This window comes from Homalodisca vitripennis, chromosome X (assembly GCF_021130785.1).
Source record: "Homalodisca vitripennis isolate AUS2020 chromosome X, UT_GWSS_2.1, whole genome shotgun sequence".
NCBI classification, from domain to species: Eukaryota; Metazoa; Arthropoda; class Insecta; order Hemiptera; family Cicadellidae; genus Homalodisca; species Homalodisca vitripennis.
The window spans coordinates 51,877,879-51,898,222 of NC_060215.1; positions in this window are offsets into that span (position 1 = coordinate 51,877,879).

Below are 20,344 nucleotides of genomic sequence, written 5' to 3' on the forward strand. Positions count from 1 at the left end.
TTAGGGTCATTGTTATGACTGGTAGGATGATATTAAAATCGACTAGAAACAAACTAGATTTGTAAGTGTTTCTCGACGATTAATAGTCTTGTACGTTCATAATTATTAACTCGAAACTTCTTTATTGACAAAATAGAACTCTGACAGAACAAGATATTAAAGGGGTTCGGACATGCCTATGTTCCCCATGTTAGTTTTCAAATGTTCATGTACCAGTTTCTTAGGACCTGTAAGAGCTATGATCATGAAATTTTGCACACATACTCATTAAACTTAACCACACGTCATTAAGTTTTTCTTTCAAAATGTGTACATAACATTATTTTTATCTTTTTGCAAACATGCAATACCTTTGCAACTTACTCAGCTTTTTTTATAGCACATACATGAAGCTTTGGTAAAAATTTCAGCTTAATATCTCTTATAGTTATTGAGAAATAGGTACATAAGTGTATAATTTCGTTAATTTACAGAAACTGACATTTAAAACTTACATATGTTATTTATTAGGCTCCACTTGAGTACGATGGCCCAGCTTCTTCATCGGCTGCTTCCAGTGCCTCCTTCAACGTCCTTTTAGCTGCTTCAGTCCTTCCTCTTGCCTTCTTCAATAGTTCATCTAACTCACGGTCAGCATGGCGTATTGGAATACGATCCACATTTCGCATAAAATTAATGCAGTTTCCCCCTGGTTTCAAACCCAGAGCCACCAAGACCCTGTACTTCACTATGGCACCTTCATTGAAATTTGCTACTGCCTCTGTGACACCTAACTTCAAAGTTTTCAGTCCAACAAAAACCATCTTAGGCAATCTAGACCAGATAATACTGTTTACCGATTCATTCGGGTTCTGGGTTCTCCCATGAAGGCATTTTTTGAGGAGTTCAGCCTCAGCCAACTTCTTAAAAATTGGCTTTATTGCACTCATTACATCTGCAGGGAGGTGAAAATGCTCACTGTGTTTTTAGGGCTTTTCTTCAGCTTCAGATTTTCTGAACTTTCACTAATTATACTTTCCTACAGGACACAGACCATGTTGGGGAGTTTCATCACTTGATAAAATATGAAAATATTCCGCCCATATGGCACACTTCATGTAATCTACTGTAGAATTATTCTGACAACTCCTTCCTATAGCTAGGCCATAGTATTTGGTGATGATACCAATCGCTGTATCTGTAAGCCTTCCTCTGCCAGAAATTGTTTTTTCATCACTTAGCTTGTCACCTCGTGATTTTAATTTGAATGTCCTGAGGCGGGATCCCATCCTCTTTTGTACATGCCCTATACACTCAAGTTTGGTTATAGGGCAGTCTTCTCCGTACACTATTAATTGAGAAAGGTTGATATATCCTTTTGAATCACCGTCCCCTAAGTAATTGACATAGCGTACATTGTAAAGATTTATTTCGTGAACGCTGGAAAATTTGTTGAACACCTTGAACCTCCATTCCTCCGCTAGTGCCTGAATAATTAGCTCAACATTTATCTAAATGGCCATTTTTTAACCTATTGGGACATTTTCAGTATTTAGATAAAACTTCAAAATCTACCACTTTACCCGAATCAACACTTGTGGCTGTGACGACTCCGTTCAAAGAGGTATGGCCTCTTTTCTGCCATGTTCCGTCCAGTGCGATTGAAACATCATTGCTTTCATTCGACTCCACAGCTTCCTCAACAGCTCTTCTCATTGTACCAGCACAAAACTGTGCTGACAGCAGCTTCCAAAACATCTAAATACCTCGAAATTTTAGGTGCATTTTGAAAATTCATGATACCGCATAGCATGTCAGCTTCTTGCCCCTTACCAATAACCCGAAGCCCATAAATAAACCTCAGATTTATGTCATACAGCTGTTTTCCACTTCTATCTGTTGTGATTTTTCCTTTACAGAAGTAAAAAACGTCCTATCAGATTTGTCTAAACATTTCTGACAAGAAAACTGTAACGCATATGCTAGGCCTATGTTTCTACTTCTGTTTACAGTAATTTTGCTGAAGCACTTCTTGCAAACTCCAACTTCTTCCAACATTTTGTTTAGTAATGATATATCTACTATTGTATACTTACAACCATTTGCCTCAAATAAATCAAATTATTCAGCATTATTAGAGAGTTTCTTACTTGAACTGCTCTTTTGATCTAGGCCTAGTGTAGACTCAGGTTGTTTTTCATTTAGGTTAGGAATGTTACAATTATTTCCACTTTTCATGTGACTCTTCTTTCCACCAACTCCCTTTCTACTTTTGAATGCACTGGTTGATCTAGGCATTTTACAAATACAAAATAACCTTCAAAATCACAACAAGAGGGACGTCAAACACAATTACAACCACAACATAAACAAAACTTTGTCAACACAATCATATGATTGGCTGCAGTCAATCAAAATTTCTAAATAACACCTAAAAATTAGCAAACATAGAGTATGAAACATTCACACTACTAAACAGAGAGTATAACTATTTGCATTCAAAACCAAAATTATAATAATAATATTTTATTCGTTCAAATTACAATACAATTGAACACATAAATGTAAGAACAAATATATAACAAAGAAAATACAGTTTACATGACTTGTATAAAGTCCTTCTTATAAAAACCTTTTGCTACAAAATACTCTCTTAAAAGTCTTTTAAAAGTGTAAGCACCTGTCTCTTTTTTATGTTTGGTGGCTGCCTGTTATATACTGCAGTACATATGTACTGTGGCCCTTTTTGAAAAAATGTAGTCGAATGTTGCCGCACTGTCAGTCTCTGCGCGCCCCTCGTTGAATACGAGTGGCAAGCCGCGCCAGCAGTAAACAGAGTGGGATTATTTTTAACAAACATGCAGCACTCATACCCCACCAGACCAGCCAACGTCATTATGTTTAATTCTTTAAACACCAACTGACAAGATTCCCTTCTTGTCATTTTAAACATTGCTCGTATGCACCATTTTTGAATTTTGAAAACTCTTTGAAAATTTTTGTTACTTGACGTACCCCAAAAATTAATTCCATACCTTAAAATTGATTCAACATAGGAGAAGTATACAGCGAGAAGGACTCGGATGCTGCACACCTGAGCAAGGTGGCCGAGAGCATAGCAGACTGGGCGGAGCCTTTTGCAGATGGCATCCACATGAGATTCCCAGTTGAGATGGGCGTCCAAATGCAGCCCAAGAAATTTTGTGGCAGAAAAATGTTGCAATGAGTTATTGTTGTAGGTGAGTCCACTGCCTGGGAATATGTGACTGTTGGGTGCTTTAAGTATTGTGAAACGTATAAAGCCTGTCTTGATTGGATTGAGAACAAGCCCATTTTTGCAAAACCATTCAGAAGCTTGAGCGAGGCTATTGTTGGCAGCATCAACTGCTGCTGACGCAGTAGACTCTGATGTCTGTAAAGTGCAGTCGTCGGCGTACATGATAATCTTACTATGGTTTACGTTTTTTGTGAAGATCATTTATGTAGATGACAAACAGTATTGGTCCCAAAATAGAGCCCTGTGGTACGCCGCACTTAATGACTCCCTCATTTGAATGGTGAATACCTGTATTTGTGGATATTTCTATGACTTGTTTTCTGTCTTTTAAATTAGAGGCAAATAATTGAAGCGCAACATATCGAATGCCATATGCCTCAAGTTTACTCAGCAGAACGTCATGCCTGACACAGTCAAACGCCCTGCTGAGATCACAGAAGATGACTATCGAGTACAGCTTGTGGTCAAGAGAAGTTATAATGGAATTAATGAAATTAGAAATTGCAGAAGACGTAGATTTACCTTTGAGGAAACCGTGTTGGTGCGGACTAAACATATTTTGTTGCTGAAAGAATTGGATAAGTTTATTACACATAATAGTTTCAATGATTTTTGAAAATGCCGATAGGATACTGATTGGTCTGTAATTTTCTATTTGATATTTAGAGCCTGATTTAAATATCGGTATGAGTTTGCTTATTTTATATACAGATGGAAAAATGCCATGGGTTAAGCTGTAGTTTACTAAATGAGTGAAAACAATAGAAATGAACGGAAAACACCTTTCTATAATGCCAACACGGATACCGTCCATCCCAGTTGAATGCGTGCTCCTCAGCCACCTCACAACATCCCACACCTCAGAGACTGACACCTCACTGATGAACATGCTGCCAAGTGGGCTGGGGGTACAAGCACCGCAGGCTCGGATGGGTGTGGAATGCTGGTCACCATGTCCGCGGCTACTACTGAAAAATAAATATTAAAAGTGCTCGCTAACAAGCTGCCATCAGTTGTTTTCAATCCATTTACAAAAATTTCATATTTAAATTTATTTTTTGTTTTACATCTCATAGGTACTGTGTCATTAACAACATTCCACAAAGCTTTAGACTTGTTGTCTGAGGTCATAATTTGTTAATCGTAGAACTTAGCTTTTGTATTCTTTACAAGACCATTATACTTACTCCTAGCATCCTCAACAACATTCTCAGGTACTAAATTCCTAGGAAGCGACTTAAGATAGTTAAGATTAAGATTAGCCTCTCTTACTTCTCTAGTTATCCAGTTCAAGCTAGTTTTTTTCCTAAGATTAACCTTTTTACTAACCACTGGAAAGGCTAAGTTATAGAAATATCTAAATGTATTAGTAAACATTTCAAACTTTTCGTTCGTTAAACTACAGTTATATACATCATTCCAAGTTTCTGAGTTTTAAAGTGTTTCAAAATATTTCCAGTTGTTGTCAGAAAAATATCGCTTAGTTATTGTTGCGGTTTCGGGTATTAACTTTTTACTGGAGTTGACAAAATGTATAACTTGAGCATCATGATCAGAAAAACTGTTCTTATAACATGCGACTTAATAATATTTTGTACTGGCAAGTTGGTAGTTATATTGTCAATTAGAGTAGCACTATGAGAAGTTATTCTAGTGGGTTCCTTTATAACAGTGTTATAATAGTTTAAATCTAGTAAGTCAACTAAGTTTTGTATTTTTTTACAAGTCTTATCTAAAAAACTTATATTGAAGTTCCCACATATTGTGGTGTGGTACGATGTCTTATGAGTGAAAGAAAAAATATCGTTTAGAATCAAAAGATGACATCAAAATTTCCATTAGGTGGCCTGTAAGTTACTACTAAATTCATTTTAATTTTCGAAATGGAGATTCTTCTACACTCAATGTCCATTTCAGATGAGAGCTCATTTATGTTTTGTAGTGTTTTTGTGTTGACACATTACTAATGAAGGAGTCGAACATTACTATGTGAAGTGCATCCTGTGCAGTGAAAACATGCTAGGTAGTCAATAAATGGTTGTGCAGCACTTTAATTAATTATTTTTTAACAATTAAATATCCATAGAACCTATAAGTGTTATATATCAAGTTAAAGAGAAAGAAACGTAGAATATAAATAGTTAAAAAAACAAAATTGGCAAAAGATTCAATTATTTGCTGTCCGAACCCCGATAGTTATTTACCAATTTATAAAACGTGTTTATGTCACTCTTTTTGTATGATAACAACAATTAATTAAGCAACCAATGTAACGAAACATCATGCTTTGTAAATAATATTTAGCTTGCAGTCTATATTCTATATGTCTATACATTTTATTCGCCGAGAGCCTGCCGCGTCTATGTACACACTGCACGAAGGACGTCAAATGCTCAGCGTTAGAAAGCACACAATTAATAATTCATACCTCAAAACTTGTGCAGTTGAATAGACAGCAAATACGAGTATATATCGTATATCCTCTATAAAAATGCATGGCGATTTATATCGTAATATTATTTATCAGGGATGGCATGGTTTTAAATGAAAAAATATTGAAATGAAAAATAAATATTATTTAGTTAATACCAAAAAATCCCATTTTTCAGTTACAATATAAGTATCCTGGAAGCTCATTTTAGAATTTATAAATTATAGGTAAAATGTGTAGGTTGTGTTTTGTAGTTCTTAATATACGGTCACTATCCCGAGCTTCTGTTACTCTCTTTAGTATAAGTTCGTTTTTGTAATTTCTTTTTGTTATAGGACGGTCTCCGAAAGGGTAAATTTTTATTTTTGTTTAAGGTGTTTTTAGAGCATAAAATAAGAACAATATGTTCTCAGACGGCTTTCAAACTTACAAGTTGCTCCCCCATCTTAGCTTGACTGGGAGGTACGGAAAGTTTATAGTGATATTACCCCCCCCCTCCATTTGGTCATCCTAGATACGCCTATGGGTAAAGATATCATATTATTAAGATTTTTAGAGGCACTATATAACACTGGGTAGGATTAGTCAGACCACGTGTCGCGTAACAAACTTCACTGTAGGTTCATTCAAAATTCAAAGGTTATAGATCAATGCATGCACCAGATATCGCCATGTCTGATACGCTTTGCTAACGTTTATCCATGTCCCATAGTCGGACATAGACTGTAATCGAACTCCATGTCGCCTTTTTAGAATTGAAGACTCATACAACATTTTTAAGACTCATATCATACGAAAAACAGAAGCATAGATAGACACAGAGAGATAGTCAGTAGAAAACTTTTACTATCTCACTGAGTGGTAGTAAAATATACCGTTTTTTCAAGTAAATAGCGCAGTCTTTTCTCGAGATATCCTACGAAATTTAAGCTTTACCGGTATTTAGATAACCCCTTGGATACACAAGGTATGATTTGATGAGTCATTCATGAAAATTAAGGTTCATGTAACATTAAAATTCTATACCTTAATTAGTTTTTCATTATATTTCAGACTGCAAAAATGCTGAAGAACATGTTCTCCAGCCATCAGAGTTATGGGCAATCAAAATAGCTCATATAACATGGAGATAAGACAATTAGTTCTTTTCATTTAGTTCCCTTCTAATCCTGAAGACATTATTTCCTAATATAAAAATGTAAATACATAAATGTAAAGCTATAGGTGTTGAGAGGGAAGTGGAAGGAGTTGATAGATCATGACCACTTATCTCCGCACGGGTCCGGCTCTGTTATTGCGCCTTGGCGATGGGACTCCTGGTTTCCACCTCAGTCGTGATGTGCATCATTGGCAGTAATGAATGGTCAGAGTAAATACCCAATTAAACCAGTTTATTATACGTGCCACGGCCATCGGAATCCCACAATACACGTCATACTAAGAACGAAATAATAGTCATAGTTTACTTTCATGAATCATCTGTATAACTATGACAATGTTTACTTAGACGAAACGTTATTTGCGATATTCAAACACTACATAACTACATTTTATGATTAGGTTTGTGAGGGGAGGCAGTTATACTAACTCTATGTCAGATATATGCTCTCTTATTGTTCCATGAAGATCACGTATGTAGTATGTACGTATGTAGGCAGATGAAGGAATCAGGCGAAAGTCAATGAACGCCGTATACTGCATCTAGGAGAATCTGGTCGTACCATGAGCACTCCAGAATCTATTAGATCTCATTTATTTGAAGCTCTCGTCAACCATAAATATGGCAATAGAAGGTCTACTAATACCTCTCACCATTTTAACCTCATTTTACGTATCTATTCATTTTGCAGAAGAGTTGCAGTATCTGTAACTGACCGTCAGAGATTAGTAGATAAGCATGACTTCTTAAGTATTTTACGGAGGCCCTGAATCACGATTCCAATTCGTTACCGGACTCTTGACAACCATGGTCGACCTCACTAAGAATCCTAGAATCAAAGGTCATATCCTGATCTTACCAGCCTACCTTTAGCCAAAAATAAAGGCCATTTGAAATAACAGTTAGAAAGCCTTCACCGGTGCTTAAAACATTCACCGGAAAAAGAAAAACTTCGTGTGAAGAATTTCTACATCTTGTATCAGAGTCAAAACCGGCACACATATACACGTAGATTTAAGTTTAAATTTAAAAAAGAAAGCCGCTTCCCAAAGCATCGGTCAATTGTTTACTCTTCCGGGCATGTTACTATGAAGAAGACAGCCTGTTCTTCTTGAAGATTTCTAAATTGGTCAAATAATTATGTTCATTCACAGTAGGAGATAACTCTTTAGATACATAATGACTATCTGAACTGGTTATATATGTCTAATGAGCTAACTGTTCATATATTGATCTCTTATTTTCTAATATACAATTTTAAAAAATCACAGCGTTAAAAAGACAATTGAATCTGCTTATTGTTTCTTTGCTTCGTTTTAATAAGACTGATTGGCAGGTTGTCAAGAGCTGATAAACGTTTTTGTTTACACAGTATGAAGTCCTACTACAATTTGTGAATTCTCTAAACCGAATCATTTCTTTTAACGAATGATTCATATTTGTACGTGATCACAGAGAAAACAAAGAACGTATATACTGACTTGGTTTCCACAAAACAATTTAACCAGAATTAATATTCGCAGTGCTGTCAATTTTCTACGTGTCTTCCCAGGTCTAATCCAAAGGAGGCCAGAAGAAATTATATTTTTGTATATTTGTAAAGAAAACTTTCTAACGTTTCTAAAACAGTGGTCAATTGTTGTTGAAATCTCATACTTACGCATTAGTAATAAAAAAATATAAAAATTTTAAGATGCCATTTAAAATTGCATATTTATAGTCTTAGCTGTACGAGCTTGTATACTGTAATGGGTTTGTAAAAGTAAATGATTTTCCGATGAATCTTATCATTATAGCAATTTATAAGTTTAAAAGACAATTAACTCAAAAATGCGAAAATTAATTTTACTTTTGAAAATTGATTTACTGGGGTACTTGTAATGTAGTATATTATAGTTAACATTGTATTCTTCAAGTCATACTTTTTATAAAGACTAGAAACTTACTTTCTTTAAACTGCAGTTTCAAAACGTGTTTGCAATGAAGCAACAATGTACTTTAAAAAATAATTACTATAAGGAATGAGTTATCAAAAATAATTTTAAGAACTCACCCAATTTTTAAGCTAACATACGTTTTTTATGTTACGTCCTCATTTTGTAAAATATTTTAAGTAATATTTTTTGTGTTAAAGAATTGTTTTATCGGATGCTTTACCTCCGCCAGACCAGGTGGTTGATTGGTGATGACGTTGTATCATACATACGATACGTTTTCATTTAAAATATGACTTACTTATGTATATTACTGCACCGACAACAGAACATGCATTTATCAATTTACATATCAATAAGAAAACAATGTACATCTTTTAGATCTAAAACTTCTCTTAGAGAGTTTATCCTGTAAGACACTTAAAGTGTATAACATTCATCTAGAATAAGAAGTCCTCAGTATAAGTTGGTTAAGATTATATTTAGATGAGAGAAATTAGAGTGACAGGATTACACGATTAATGATCTTCGCGATATATTAAAAATTATAGACGCCTTACAAAATATTCCAGGCCTCACAACTTTTGGAACTGATATAAATAGCAATAGTTTCGTAGTTCTTAATTTATCGATTATGTTATGGTAACTCTCAAACCGAACTTACATAAATCATTATCATTTTATTGAATCATTAAATTTGTGCAAAATAGCAAATAATGTTTTTGTAAATATTTGTACAGATAGAACTCAACATCAGACTTTTACCCCAACCGTCACATTATAATATAATAAGCCAAATATATAAAAGGAGTTCATGCACATTAATTCACGAGTAAAAAAATACCTATATCATTTAAGTGATTTAGTAATAAATGTAATTAACAACTTGTCATAATAATGAAGATTGTCGACACTTCTTAAATATGGGATTAGTAAAATACATTTATTTAAAAAAAGTATGTTCCTTCCATATTTGATTTTTACTTGACAGATTTGAATCTTTAACTATTAACCTAAACAAAAAGGGTATTTAATGATCTCGAACAATACGGTCGCCGTGTTAACCTCGAAATACAGGGAGTGCCCGTAAGAGGGGGAGTATTAGAAAAAGAAGATAGTACTCAAGTGGTAAAAGACTTGGCGAGTGAAATTGGTGTCCCTTTTGTTTCACAACAAATACATAAGCTACATAGTCTTCAGAAAAGGTTAGATGGTAAACCACCCACTATCATTGTGCAATTTGTGTCAAATGTTGATCGCGACATATGGCTGAAGAAAGGGAAAAGGGCTCGTCTTTCGGAAAAGAATACCGGCAACAAGATCTTCTTTAACGAGAATTTGATTTATTTCTACAAGGCCCTATTGAGAGAGACTAAAGCTCGAGCTAAAGTTCGCAACTTCAAATTCGTGTGGTTTTAGAACGGGAAAATCCTAGTTAAAAGACATGAAAACGACAAAAACATAGTGGTTATTAAACGCCTAGATGATCTTAATAAGATAGGAGTGTAAAAAGGTACGAATATATTTTCCAATAAATATGTTTAGCCTATCTAGTACAAATCGCACAATGTTCAGAAATAGATTTAAATAGTAATATAACTTTGCAAACTATAACAGTTTTGGTGAGTGGTTTTCTGGTTGCAATAGTAGCAATAGTGATTTTACGGGAATTTCCATTGTACACATTAACATAAGGTCCATAAAGAAAAACTGGGATTGACTCATGTTACTAGAATTAAACATCTTTTCTGACACATTCGATGTGCTGATTTTATCAGAGATATTTTGTGACGAAATTGAGCTAGAAAAATTTAACATTGATAACTTCTGCAGGATTAGTGCATGTAGGGTGGATAAAAGAGGAGGAGGTTTAGCCTTATTTTATAGCACCTTAAAACTTAAATTTACCGAATTTAACATTCATACAGAATCATTTGAAAACATTGCTGGATCATTATATACTTACGGAAATAATTTTAGTTGCAAATTGCAGATTATAGCTCTTTATAGGCCTCCAACTCAGAGAACAGGTTTTAGCGTAAGTTATTTTGTAAATGAATTATCAATTAAGTTGGATAAAATTTATTATAATGGGAATATAATAATGATTGGGGACACAAACATTAATATTAATGGTGACCTGGAGAATTCTGCTTTAGATTATTTAACGATTTTGTTGTCGAAGGGACTGGATAGAGTAGTATACGACAATACTAGGGAAGAATTTAGAGGTGAAATATTATGCTCATCTTGCATTGACCATATAATTATTAAAGAAGTTTCCACTTTCGAGAAAATTGTTGGAGGCGTTATTAGGTCTAAAATTTCGGATCACTATCCTGTTGGAGTAAAACTTAAATTTGTGCAGTCCATCACAAACTGTAGTGCATCTCTGCCCAAAATAGATAATATAAATGAAACTAGGTTGAAATTAGAATTAGATAACAATGATTTATTAAATATGCCTATAGTGAACTCAGATATGGCCTATAACTATATACTTAACAATCTGAAAGCATTATACGATAAATGTAAGGTAATACATAAACCCCAAAGTAACAACAAAATTAAAAATAGGACAAGAAAAAGTAAAGAGTGGATGACTAATGACCTGAGAGACCTGAAAAAGGAAAGAGATAGGCTATTTAGAAAATCGAAGGCGAATCCTACAAATCTAGTTTATAGGAGGAACTATACTTGCTTTCGAAATAGAGTAAATAGTGAAATTTCAAAAAGAAAAAATGAGTACTATAAACATTATTTTCAGAACACTAAAAGTGACCCTAGGAAACTATGGAATGGAGTAAATAAACTATTGGGCAGATCGAAAGATAAAAATTCCGATAACCAAATAATAGGTTCCATATCAGACTCTGTACAAAATATAATTAATGGATTTGCCAACCAGTTTGATACAGGGATGATGGAAATTAAACATCACTGTGCTAATAAATCATTTACTGGTACGTTTAACAATGCAAAGCATAGTTTCTATATACCTAAGGCAACCGCAACAGAGATTAAACGTATTATTGATAACTGTAATGAGCACAAAGCTCCAGAAATAGACGGGATTAGGTATAAAGATCTGAAAAGTATATCTGCATCCTTGGCTCCTGTTCTGGCCAAAGCTATAAATATATCGATTTCGACGGGGGTATTTCCAGAAAATTAAAAAACTTCCATAGTTAGACCAATACACAAAAAGGGGCCCAGAGAGGCCTATATTACTTACCGTCCGATTGCCTTTCTTTCAAGCATATAAAAAATAACTGAGATGTTTATTGTCGGAAAATTAAATAAATATCTTAATGAATGCAGTTTAATTAATGAAAACCAATTTGCATTTCAAAAAGGCAAAGGAGCGGAAGATCTCTTACATATATTTGGTACATATATTAATAAACAAGTATATAAAGGATGTTACGTACTGTGCCTATTTGTTGACTTGTCAAAGGCATTTGACACAATTGATTATTGCAAAATGGCTGAGACACTGAAAAGCATTGGGGTGGTTGGTCTGCAGCTGCAATGGTTCCAGTCCTATTTGAAAAATCGGATGTTTACCGTTAAAATTTCCAACATATTTAGCACTTACAAAACAAATACTTGTGGGGTGCCTCAAGGTAGCAACCTTGGGCCAGTACTTTTTAATATTTACCTCAATAAAGTGTTTAAAATTGTAAAACATGTAAAATTATGGGCCTATGCTGATGATTTGCTACTAGTAGCAAGCCATCATTGCTTGCCGACAGCTCAAACCATGTTGCAGGGCGACTTTGGCCGGGTTTGTGAATGGTTTCATTATATGGAACTGATCGTGAACTCGGAGAAGATGGTTATGATGCACATTCACTTGAGGAATAAAAATGTAGCAAGAAATCCAGTAATAAAATATCACAAGTGCTCCTGTACAAATTTTAGAAACTCAACAAATGGAATAGTAATAGTATGCAGTTGCAAAGAAATAGAACTGGTAGAACATTGCAGTTATTTAGGAATTATAATTGACAGTGTTCTTACTTGGAAAAAACATACTGAAAAAATTCAAAAGAAAATGTTGTCATGTATGGCTGCGTTTTAAAGATTGATATATACCATAAATTTTGAATTTAAAATATATTCATATACACATATAATTTTATTCAAAATATAATATGTGTATAAAGCATTAATTGAGTCTATTATTAGATATATAATACAACAGTATGTGTCAGCAGCGAATTTCCATTTGAATAAGATTTGCCAACTTAAAAACAGGAGTCTACAGCTGATGTTTACACGCAGCCCAGATGAGATGATATAAATATTAGCAACCTACGAAGGGCGAATACATTAACCCCTCAAGATTTTTATAAACATACGATATACGTGAGATACTTTGGTAATGACGAGTACATGATGGAAAACTCCAATACTGCATCTGCAGATTTAAGAAAAAATAAAAAAAACTAATTGCTCCTTACATAAGAACGCATTTTGGGAAGAGAGTGATGGGATTTATTGTGCCTACTCTTTACAATAACTTGCCTAACCACATGTACAATGAAAATAATTTTACAAAATTTACAAAATCTGTATATAATTGGTTAGTTCACACATATTAATAGTAAATCTAAACATTTCATGATAATTTATGGACCTTGTTATTGTTTCGTTTCACTATAATATTGTTTTATTTTATTATCGTAAGAACTGTTAATGCCAAAGATGTATTCCTGTAGTGGTATTGATGTTTTTCTATGTTCATTAGTTTAGATCATTGTTGTTATTTAATATGTTTACTAAGTATTATTTATATATAATTGTACTCATTACAAATAATATCTACAAAAGGCGAGACTTATCTACAAGAGATTGTTTATATATCTGTCAGAGAAATATTTTGCGTTCTTTTATTATTATGTGTACAGTTTACTAAGATATCTTTTTTTATTTACTAATTAAATCAAGTATATTTCTCTAGACTTCTGTTATCCTGAGGAATGGATTTTTATTATTGTTTTTTTTTCTGTTTAAAATTTAAATAATATATTTTTGCTTATTTCACACTTTAATCCACATATTGAGTAATTGACTAGGTATAAGGTAATCTGAACTTTACGTAAACCGATGATTGTACTGGTGTTCCATTAATACTGTACAGTATAACTCATTGATAATACATCAAGTAAAGCATAAGTACTCAACCGGTGCTTATCAATGGAAATTGGAATTAAGGAATGCATAAGAACAGGTTCTAGAAGTAATTTCCATTGTGCTGTATGTAGTGTTTCTGGTACACTATGTCTACTTAAGGATATAACAATTACTGGTTGTGTTTAATTATTTGAGCTAATATTAGAAATGAATTTATGTAATCGATTACTATATGTTGTTATAAACGACTAATATAGAAAATTTGCTAAGAACTGCCATATTGAGAGTTGCTTGAATTTTTGTTTATTCTATGCCCTGAATGTAAATATAACTAAGAGTGTAGCTTTAAAATATAACAACATAATTATAATATATTTAGTACTATTAAATGTAAGTTATTAGGGGCAATACCATAGTTATCATGATAATGTTATTTACCTGAAAAATTGAATATCCAAATTTCCACTTACACAGTTGAATACTTTAAATCACACTTTACACAACATTTAACAAAGACATAACTGACACACAGTACGCCAGCATATGATCAAATACGTGTATGCGAAGAAACGTTATTAAGTAAGAATGACTAAATTTGATATTCATAATTTCTAGAAAATAAATAAATTAGAATAGCTATAACAATTTTAATAACCACATTTATACCTTCTCAATTCACTACATGACATGACTGTTGGTTGTTGTCCAATGCACGGAAATTAATCGTTTTTGAAAACTTGTTTGAACTATACGTAATATTTGTCTACCTCTTCCGATAACCCAACATCTTTAATGGTTATTACACAAATGGATAGAAATGGGTAATAACTGATAAGACTAATGAGTTACTTAGTTGACCGAGTCTTTTGACTATTCGCTAGGGTCAATACCAGTGACCTATTCACCTAATTTCAACTTTTCAGATTATCTAAAATCAGTCAACAGAATGTTCTATATATTTAATAGTGTTATTGGAAAGATGTATTGTATTAATTTAATAGTAACAATCAGACAATATTTTTAAATCACTCCAAATTACTAATTTCACTGTTGTATGTATATTATATGCCAATGTTCACGACAATTAAATTAAAAATACTACGTTAGGGACCTGAAAGATAATTGAATGTAATTATGTATCTCAACAGTAGTAAAATATAGTTATATAGGTTCCCGCTGACAAGTATTGTACTTAGCGGGATCTCAGAAATGTATAATTTCTTGAATAAATGCAATTCAATTCAATATATATGTACAGGGTGTTCATTTGAAAATTTCAAACTATTAAATGACTTTCCTATTTCAACTAGCCCAAGTATCATAATTCTGTAAACGAGAGTGTATAGTACTAATTGGGGGAACAAAAAAACAATACTTTAAAAATCAAGGTGCTCTTCCCCATGCCCCCCCGTACCCAAAGTCAAAATTTTTAAATAGCAACTAATACTTTGTAACACCTCAAATTGAAGCTCATACAAAATGCTGTATTTTGATTTTTGTTTTTTTTTTGTTTTAACTGAAATCGGCTAAGTTGATTGGTGTCATCAGCCAATAATGTAATTTCTTACAGAACAATTATTAGTCTATAAACTACTATACAACTGCTAAAAGCAAGAAATATACTCACTGAATACTGTTGTGAATCCTTTGTAAACTTCAAATAAAATGTTCAAATTGGTCTTTTTATTTATTATTTTTAGGAGATACAAATCTCCTTTTCAATATTATTCTGACCAATATTGTGGATCACTGGCCTGTGAGAGGATCTTATCGAATGGTTAAAATTAAATTTAGATTTAAAGTATCATTGTAGTTAAACCAACCTCTGTCGTTTTCGTGTTACTAATCAAACTTAACTATGACAAAATAAATTATCTCCCTCTTAAAGAACACGTTATTATCTAAATTATGGGTGAGGATAGATATTGAATATATCTAAATATTTCAAATATTATATATAAGTTTATTTCAATGAAAAGATCACATTCATTTTTGTATGTAACTGAATATATATTTTCCGAGTAACATTTTTCAGATATATTTTAGTTTGTATTATATAATCTAGCTAATAGAATACATGAGAGGTTTGATCAAAATATATCAAAACTGGAATAAAGATTACAAGCGTCACGTTACATTCTCACATAATGATGACAAAGTAGCAATACTGCAAAATTACTGATATAAGAACAATAATAGGATTCATCTATACTGGATATTACAAAAGACCCATCCCCTACGGTAGAGAATTTAATCATTTCCTTTGAGGACACGTAAAGCTATAAGATAAGGATGGGTTTGGTGGATATTAAAGAATATCCCTCTCTCAAAATTGTGGGAAGGTGGTGAAAAATGTAAACAATTTTAATACATTGGCTGATACCTGAAATTAAAGGTGTTCGTCAGACAAAACTAATGACATTGCACAAACCAATTTCTGACTACTATATTCAAAATGCTTTTTTGAACAAAATCTATATAATTATGTGTCACATACACCCGTTGCAAAAAATTTTGTTTTTAAGAGCTAAATTAAGCATTTAAAACTGTAAATAGTGACGTAAACGTAATGTAAAGGTCTTAAAGAAGAAACCAATTTTGTCAAAATTACCGTTCTTTGGATTGACTCCATTCTCCATAACGTCCAGGTTAAGTTTTTCACCTTCATTCAATTGGTATCCATTGCTGGCAGAGGAGTAAGAGATAAGTTATTTTATTTCATTATTTTTATCTATACACTTCAATCATGCAATGGACAGTCCCACAAAAAATGTTATAACACCCAACCATTTTGGGAGGGGAGTTATTTTGAAACCCATCAGAAACAACCTCAGGTAAACTTATTATACATCCCTAAAGGATATTTGAACATTTTAAAAAGTTTGGGAAAATCTCATACGTAAACATTTGTTTTTGCGTAAAATATTTTGTAGCATTCAAATATATAATACATTTTGATGAAAACTCATAAGATTACAGTTTTCACGTCAATGGCATTTATTTTAAACGCTCATTCAATCTGGTTGATGACCCTGAATAATTTGAAATTGTACTTTAACACAGTTTTCAGTTTCTTACTAAATTGTCACGTGAACTGTACAAATACTTATTAATAACACTTGCAAAAAATGGCATATTTTTAAATATCGAAAAGATTATTCTACGGAGTAGTTATGTAAATGTAGTTATATAAATACATAGTATTATAATCGTAAAGTAACATATCTACTGTTTTTGCACTTTTGACGTATTATATTATCTATAAATCTACGTAATTGTCGTCTCAGAGCTAATAATAAAATTTTTTTGTCTTAATATTTGACTGAAGGAATTTTTATAAATGGTAAATAATGAAAATTATTGTGCTAAGCATTTAAAATAAAACAAAATACACTGGATTTAGTAATGTGATGTGAAATGTCAGAAACTTTAGAAACTTTATATTATAATCCAAAGTCTGTTACCACCTATTTTAATAGTATTTTCATTTTATACCATTTTAAAAACTCCTTATTGACTCATAATTTACATAGTTAACTATAACTTTATAGTGACATGTCCTTTTATGAAATATTTAAATATATGTTTCAATAGCGGTTATCAGTCTGAAACCGCTCTCTAAGGTATTGTGAAAATTATTATTGAGTTAAACTACTTCATTGTGGTAGTAAATAGAATTAACTCCTTTGGTAGAATTCCATTTATCAAGTGGATACATTTTAATCGCCACCTGTGTGCCTGGCAAACGATCAAAGTGTTTACTAATACATTTTAACATTGTAAATTTAATTCAATAATACAATAAATGAATGATATGACCTTATACGTGAGAACAGAACATTAGGGCATATATAAAACGTAATAGAAATGGATTTTATAATTCAAAACCACAACCTTTTGGTTAACGAAAGGGTTAGGCTAGCAAACTCTGCAATGCTAATACCCTTTGAGTGTGAAAGCCTGTATTATTTACGTAGCTATGTAAATCATTGTGTTCACGAGTATGGCATTGAGCGGCACACAATTAGTTACAAGTTATACACAAGTTATTCGCAATGTGTGTATTTTTCTCTTAAAATATTGGTTAAACATTATTTTGAGCTAAATTAAAACAGAATCACTTGAAACATTTTACATTAAAATCTGCACCATTCAGGAAATTGCACAAAACAAAACCAGCTAAACAAATAGGTATTTAAATATATTTTTGAAAACTATTTAGGAATCCCCTGAACATTATTACCAAACATAGTAATCGTAAGAAACTTTGAAAACACAATCTAGAAAACGTAGGCAAAATCTGCAGTAAAATAATGATCCTAATTAATTAATATGTTCCAAGATATTATGTATAGTACTATGTTTATAGAAAGCTTCTATCATTAAAAAGAAGGATATGCATTGATAAAAATAAGACTTTGAGTTATACATATGTGTATATTACTACTAACTCGAAAAAACAATCATTTCATACAACCTTTCAAAAGGATATCAAAACCGAGGTTGCAGCAATGAATATTGGTGGCGGAATTTCTGACATTCGATATAGATTTTGAGCTTCTATTTAACTGAATTATAGTGGCGGCAGCGGCACAAGTCGTGAGTACCTTCTTAGAGATTCAACATGGGAATTGGGAATCATCGGTTGGTCAATCAGGCCGGAATGGAGGTGCGATGACTTTCATTTTCAGCCAGATGAGATGACAAACTGATCACCTTCAAGAACAATAAGAACGCCTTTCCCTACCTCTTGAGAATGCTTTAAAGTTACCTCCATAACAGCCATCGAAAATTTATCACAGGTTATTAACCGCGCTAAGAGATCACAGGAAATGTAGCTCAAAACTTGAACATTAAACCGAACTCGTAGAATTATTAATGCAAAATGGTCCTATGGATGAAATAGTAGGAGGGATCCCTTTCTGCACTATGGATAGAGCAGGTTTATAGAGATGACTATGACTGGGCAGCCAAGTTAGTTCAAGCCCTATGGGAGTAGGAGTAGTGAGACCTCGAGGAGGTGAACTGTTACCTGGTGCAGTTACTCATAGGTCATGGCAATTCCTGTATACCCTGTCATAGATGGACAAGAACGAAAACTTAGATAGCAATTAACGGACTCTGAGCACGACGACACTGAATACAACTTGTTTACTCTGTAGAAGATGGAAAGAAAAGTGAAAGCTTTAATAGCTATAGGAGGAAAAAGGATTTTTTCCGGACATTTGCCATCGTTCAGTGAAACAAAAAATCAGTAACACTACGGTTCGAGATCTAATCTCTTATTCAGGTAAATAACTAACCCAATACATAATTACAAACTAGATTAAAATAAACAAATCATACCAAAGCGTTGTGGCACGCCTAAGTCAGGAATCACAACCACCATGTTGTGTGTCAACTTCAATAACTCTAAAACATGCACTTAATAATAAAACCTAGTTAATAAATTTAACCTAGTTTGTAATTATAATTATGTATTAGGGTAGTTATTTACCTGAAGAAGAGATCAGATTGCAGATCTCGAAACGTAGTGTTACTAATGATTTTTTGTTTCACTGAACGATGGCAAATGTCCAGAAATATCCTGTTTCCTTCACAATCCTTCCATCGTTAAAAATAAACTTCAAACAAAGAATAGCCATAGGCTTTTCGCCGTGGAGTTAAACAACACACCCTTGCATGGTGAACATCCAATACAGACAAGTTAAATTCTATAACTATGAACTCCGGGATTTACTGAGTGTACACATAAGTTTGTCTGTAATTGCTTAACTTCTTAAGACACTTTAATAAAAATTATAGCGCCTCCCTCAAAATGTTCAGAACTGTCAATCCTACAAAGAATATCATTATAAAATTAATATTTAATTTACGAAACCATTTGTTCACCACGATTCAACTCATAGTACGTCAAAGTGTTGAGTCCTAAATATAGATCTAATATCGTTCATGGTAATCCCGAGTTATTAAGCATTGATTACGAAGTTTGAAGCTGTTTACGTAAGTGCCAGTGGAGAGGCGTAAATCTGGCTATATCAAGCAGATCGTGGGTGTCAAAGGGAGAATTGAGATAAACAGTTGTGAGGGGGAAGGGGACTACGTGTTACAGCTGAGCTACGTAGGCATGTTGTTTTATACCAAAGCTCGTGCCCCAGAATAGCTGAGTTTAGTTTAATTGTCGGAATGATGTCGGTTTAGATCACTGTAAAATTTTCGGTATTTCCTTCTACAATTTCACTCGAGAGACGAAGTGCCAAAAGTATGTTTTTGTTATATTCCATCGGATGTATTGCACCAAACTTATCAATCAAAATGCAACTATATTACAATCCAAAAACAACTCAATATCTATTTAAGGTACATCAATATCTAATTGATTAGAAATATGAAATGGCAAGAATAAACACCAACAAAGGTCATAT